Source organism: Pteronotus mesoamericanus, unplaced genomic scaffold (genome assembly GCF_021234165.1).
Source record: "Pteronotus mesoamericanus isolate MK-2021 breed Mesoamerican mustached bat unplaced genomic scaffold, CSHL_Meso_final scaffold_167, whole genome shotgun sequence".
NCBI lineage: Eukaryota > Metazoa > Chordata > Mammalia > Chiroptera > Mormoopidae > Pteronotus > Pteronotus mesoamericanus.
Genome location: NW_026555308.1, coordinates 46,574,413 through 46,580,412, shown reverse-complemented (window position 1 = coordinate 46,580,412; position 6,000 = coordinate 46,574,413). Strand labels below are relative to the sequence as shown.

Genomic DNA, 6,000 nt, shown 5'->3' with positions numbered 1-6,000 from the left:
GACTCCTCAAACCCGGGCTGGAGTAGCGGGGAGGAGTCCTTGATTCTCACGGGAAATGTCCTTCCAACCTCGCGCTGGGGAGAGGGAGAGTCGGACATTTTTCTTGGCCTCTCTCAGGGCAGCTGGCTCGGCCACCTCGCAGGGCTGCTTTTCGGGACCCGGGACTGGGGCGGAGCAAAGGAAGACAGACTTTAAAGCCCTTCCCTGGGGCTCACAGACGAGAGTTCCAGCTCTTGGCCACCTCCTGCACGCACGTGAGTCCTGCCTGCACGTGAGTCCAAACACGCACGGACACCCCAGGACGCTTCAAGCGAGTAAGGGGTGGCTCTTTGGGGACCTGGTTCCCAACCCCCTAGGCTACCGCGTCCAAGGTGGCAGGGGCGGAGCGGAGGCGGTGAAAGAGGGGCGGGCGCGGGGCGGGCGCGGGGCGGTGGGGCACCGCGGAGCCGCCCCGGAGGAGGGCCTGGGAGCTGTCCCGGGAAGGCGAGGGCAGGCGGCTGTCGGGGTTGGGCCCCGTGCGCGCGCCGGAGGAGGGAGCGGTCGCCGCGTGCTCAGGCTGTCCCCGCCCCGGGAGCCGGAGCCTCCCAACTATCTCCGTCCGCCGCGCCCGCCGTTCCAGCCGCGCCCGCAGCTCCGCCGCCAGCCGCCCGCAGGCTCGGGCTTCCGTCCCGGGCTGTGCCCGCGGCCGCGCAGGTTGGTGTCGCCGCCACCGCCGCGGCGGGGCGAGCAGGGGAAGGGTGAGGGTGGGAGTGCAGAAAGGGGTTCAGCAAGTTGGGCAGATGCTGGGCCGGGACGGGGATCCTGCTGCTTCCTCTCCCACTGTTACAGGCGCCTGAGGCGGTTGTTGATTTCCTCCCCGGCTGCTCTGGTCGCGGGGAATCCAGCGCCGCGGCCAGGGAGGGTGCGGGGTCTAAGCCTTCCTCGTACTCCCCAAACCTCTCTCTGACCCCCCTCACCACCATCACCGCCTTGCCCAGTTCGCGAGGGGTGACCGTTTCTTGCTGTCCTCACCTCCGGTCCGTGCCAGCTCTGTCCTCCTACCTGCCGTTTCACCAGCCAGGGAGTGAAATGAGCTGATGAAGGGTGATCGCAGAGGCGGGATGGAAAGTATCCACCACTTGGAGTCAAATCGGGATCTCTGCACTGTTTCAGAGACCTTGCCATTAATATGGCCCGTTGGCCCCTCTCTGTTCCCTTGTGCAAAATGTGCGCCAGCTCTGCCCGTCTCTGATGATCGTTGTATCATCCAGTGGGATGATTTAGGTGTTTCATTACTTGAGTTTCTTTTGACAACAGCCTCTGGTCTCGTCAAGCTGCTGATGGCAGGTCCTGTGTTCTAATCGTCTGAGTTCAGATCCTTCCCTTAGATGGGACTATGTGTCTAGCTGATTTGGTCAGTAGTTTGATTGGGATAAAAGATTCGTGATTCTGGATGTGGTCGTGTTGAAATCGTCTAATCCCCACCTAACCCTATGCACAAATCTGGAACTTGCATCTTTCTATAGTCATAGAAATTCAAATAGCAGAAAATTAATAATGGCCTCAGTCTTTGGAAATTTGCAAACTGTATTTGCTCCAGGTGTTTACCAATCTTTACAGTCTCTTCTCCATTTTAAGTGCAAATTTGAATTTGCTTTCACTTTTTAACAACTCAAGAAGTAGACCTTCATTTTAGTAAGTTTAAGACATTTAGCTCAAACACATGTGCCCTATCATTTGTAAATTTTTCACAGGCACAAGCATTGTTAGCACTATTCTAATTATTTTATGAAGAAAGCAAGTAATAAAATAAGCTTTAGACCTGATGTTAAATAGTTAAGTCCTTTCATTTGTAAATTCCTGATTTAATAGATAGTTCATGAGTTCCTGTATTGTGTAGTGTATTGTGCTATGTGCTTTTAAAGATAAATCTAGAATATGTTCCTTGCTCTAAAGAGGCTTCCAATCTAACTTAGAGACTAATATTTTTATTCCATATTTTTATGAACATTAAGTATATTCTAATGACTACATATGGCAAATAGAATGATGTCAGGAAAATATTACTGAAGGTTCTTTCATATCATTATTTAGTGAATCTACTTAATAAAGTGGAACAAATAGTAAGTTTAACTAAGCTAGTATTTTCTGAAATAAAATTTCAAATGCTTCTAGTTCATCAAATGGGAAGCATACTTGGAAATAAAATGAATTCTTTGTTTTTCGAATGAAAGCTCAGAAAAACATTCATGCATGTATGATGTGGTGACAATGTTAAAAGCTTAAAAATAATTTCAGTTCTAAATGAGTAAGTCAATTTTTGGTGTCCATGTACAACTTTTTCTCTACTCCTTGAGAAATGAAATTTATAATGCCTAGAAGAAAATACAGAGATTGAATATAACATTTTTAATAAGTTTAAACTTCAACACTTAATGGCCCTATGGGCCCTAGATTGACTCTGGAAATTAGACTTTAAAAAGTTCTGAGAATCTTAGCGAGAGTTTTTTGCTTTGTTTTGTTTCAAACCATTAAAAATAATATCTGGCTTGGCACAAAGGACAGACAAGAATTCTGGAAAGGATTGACCAGATTAGGTTGTATTAGGTATGACTCAGTGACCTCTCTGATCCTTTCCCTGCTCATGGGAAGAAGTCATCCATCTGCTCTACCTGTGTAGAATTTCTTAGCCTTTACATACCAGTACTGGGCTTTCCCAGCTTTAATTCAGCTCACACAGTGAGACCAGGCAAGTTGAGTGTGAAGTTAACTTTACACTTGGCCTATTGCTCTGTGTCTTTGTTTTCCTGTTTGTGAAATGAGATTAAGATCCTGTCACTGCCTTAGAAAGTGTGTGGTTTGATATAATAGTCAAGACAATCGAGCCAAAAAGCTTTTATGTATAAGAACTTTCTTCACCCCTTTAACTCCTTTAGCCAGTAAAAGCTAATTGTTAAAAGCACATACAAATAGCTTTTAAAAAGGGCTCTGAATAAAGGTGGTGGTGGTGTCATGTACTCTGAAGTCTGTGGAGAGACGTTTCGGTCACCTTTATCTTCTACAGGTTACTGTACTGATTTGAGCATAAGACCTTCATCTTATTCAAGGTTGAACAGCTACCTAGTTAGTAGCAGGAGTTCAACTATAATTTTGATTGCCTGAAACAGAGTTCTATAGTCTCTCCTTGTTCAATGTGGTCTCTTATCCAGGACACATTTAACATCTCACATTTATAAATGTATATGGCTAAAAATTTTGGCTTCAGGTTCTGATGAGCCTGGGCTGAAGTCCTGCTCATGCACTTATTTACTAGTCATATAACCCAGGGTAAGTTAAGTCCTCCATTTTCTCGTTTCCAAAATGGGAATAATGGAAGTACTTACCTCAGAGGATTGTTGTAAAGCTTAAATGAGCTAAATGACATGAAGTGCATAGGCCATTGCCGGGTGTTTATTATATATTTACTACTCAAGTAATTATTTCAGTTTCTTGAGGGTGAGGCAATTACATTTTAAAGGTCCAATTTAAAAAATATATGTATATATAAACATGAACTCACACCCTAAATATTTTGAATTAGCAATTTCTCAATTAACTTCTGTGTCATTTATTTATTCAGTAAGTGTTTATTGAGCTCCTACTATGTGTTTTTGGGCATCTTTCTATGCATTGGCACACAACGGTGTGCAACAGTTACAGTCACTCTCTTATGACCTAAAAGCCTGGGGAGGGATCAGAAAATTGCCATCTTATGTGATTCATGCCATGATAGGGTAAAGCGGAGAACCAGAGAACACAGATGGGACGGGATGGGGTGGGACGGGATGGGATGGGGTGGGACGGGATGGGGTGGATGCCCCTGGGTGGGTGGCTGTCATATAGTGCTTCACCTACTCCTAATTGGGGTTGGTGGTGGTCAGAGAAAACTTCCCATGAATACACTGAGACCTGAAGAGTAAGTGAGGACACATGAAGAAGTCGGACTGAAGAGTGTTCCAGGCCAAGGGGAGCGGAGTGTGGTGCGTTAGGATGGAAGTCAGGTAGATAATGGAAAAGAATAAAAAAATGGGAGCAGGAGAGAGCCGTGTGGCAGCCTGGAGAACCCAGGCTCTCTCTAAAGGAGCAGTAGATACTCAGTTCCAGTGAAGTGTTGTCAGGTTGGGATGCAGGCCAGGTGTTGCCAGATGCCATGATTTTTAAAAAGGAGCTTAAAATTTATATTTTATAAATGTGAAGTCTCCCAAAATGTGAAATGCCTCAAATGCTTTTTAAACGATTGTGTGAGCCAAACGAGACACAGTTGTAGTTGGAATTCAACCCAGGGCCACCACTCTATGACCTCTGCACTTAAGGAAATGGAAAAGGGTTAGTGTGGCCAAAGGAACACCTCTTAGAAGGAGAGGCAAGGGACGCGCCGCACGTATGGGCAGAGCTCTGTCATTTGGGGCCTGTGGAACTTGCTAAGGAAGGTTGGCTTAATCCTAAAAACAGCGGGTGACATCAAAGACTGAAACAAGAGTGACATGATTAGATTTGTGTTTACAGGGCACATTCTGGCTACTGTATGGAAAATGCCTGGGAACAGACTGTAGTGATATCTATTTAGGAAGCTATTTGTAATGGTCAGAGCAAGAAATAAATATGGCTAAAAGCTGGGTATTGGAGTAGGGTAGAGAGATGGTTAGATTTTAGAGATATATATGATGCCTCCACTGTTGGACATAATCCTCCATTATTCACTCAGGTTTCTGTGAGCAGAGACACTGCTTTCATTCAAAACTCTCTATTCAAGGACATTTATATAGCAGATAGTCTTAGAAAATAGAGGTGGTCTTTTCCTCGGGAACAAAGGGCAAGAAGGTAGGCTTACCGTCTAGTGTAAAAGATTTGGGTACTCTAAGCTTGGTTCTCCTTCTGTAATGCAAATCAGTTAGTGTATAGGTATCACCCACCTTTCTTCACTTCATACAATGGGAATTAGGCTTCAGAGAGTTGGCACAACTGTCTGTACTCCTGCTACTATTTCTGTGAGTAATGTAGACCCTTATCTCTGCCCCCAAAATCTCATGTCTTCTCCTAGCATCCACAGAACAGTGGCATGCTGTTTGTTCACTTGCAAATAGGGTAAACTCTAATATCCTTTACAATTTTTTTAAAGCGACTAGCCACCATGTCTAAGTGTAAATTAATTAAAATAAAAAATGTTAATTCTTCAGTCACCCTAGTCACATTGCATGTATGTAACAGCCACATGTGGCTAGTGGCTACTGTGGTGGAAAAGCAGGTATAGAATGTTTCCATCACTGCAGGAAGCTCTATCAGATGTTGGTAAACAAAGATTTAGAATTTTTTGTGTGTGTTTTTGGGTGAGTAGAAGTGGTGGAAGCTGTTGATTTTGACACCATAAAAATGATGCTTGTATCTGTGTTAGGTTCACAGGAGTTCTTTTATGTAAAGGAAATATTTCAGTTTGGATAATCAGTACGGTATTATGTTCAGGCCTACTGGGGGAGAAAAGGTAGAAAATTATCTACAGTGTCAGTTTGGAGACTAAGCAGACAGGCTCCATATGGCAACAGAAGCTCTACATATATATGGCTTTCCTCAAAATCCTGTGTGGCTGTGAGATTCGGATCTGCACCCGAAGGAGCTTGAACTTCCGAACACTGTCTTCGGCTCATCTTTGAGCCCTGCTTAACATAAAAGGACAAGCGCGACACTTTGACAGTGAGGTCCTGGAACAGGACCAGTCCGGCAGCACCCACACAGTGCCTGCTGCAGCCCAGCTGTGCTGCCTGAGCTCACAGAAAGGAGGGAGGACAGGGACAAGATTTCCAAATGGCTCTGATTCAGGGAGTGTAAGAGGACAGCCTCGAGAAAAGCGCAATTTTCAATGACACAGCAGAGGTGGGGGACAATGCCAAGGACAATAAAAGTGGCAAATCTGTTTCCCTGTCAGAGCAGGAAGCTCATTTTGAGGAGGGCATCGACCACAAGTACTGGGAAGTGAAAGCACAACAA

General features: G+C 45.1%; 1 protein-coding gene across 13 annotated transcripts in view; it reads left to right on the top strand.

Annotated features, from left to right (window-relative positions):
* The first annotated feature begins 478 nt into the window (after positions 1 to 478).
* The window catches only part of PAM (peptidylglycine alpha-amidating monooxygenase), a 281,694-nt gene continuing 276,172 nt past the window's right edge, over positions 479 to 6,000 (top strand). For all 13 annotated transcript variants that reach the window (XM_054590011.1, XM_054590022.1, XM_054590021.1 and 10 more), the window contains exon 1: positions 479 to 693. The gene's annotated coding sequence lies outside the window, so the exon portion shown is untranslated. The remainder of the gene's footprint in view (positions 694 to 6,000) is intronic.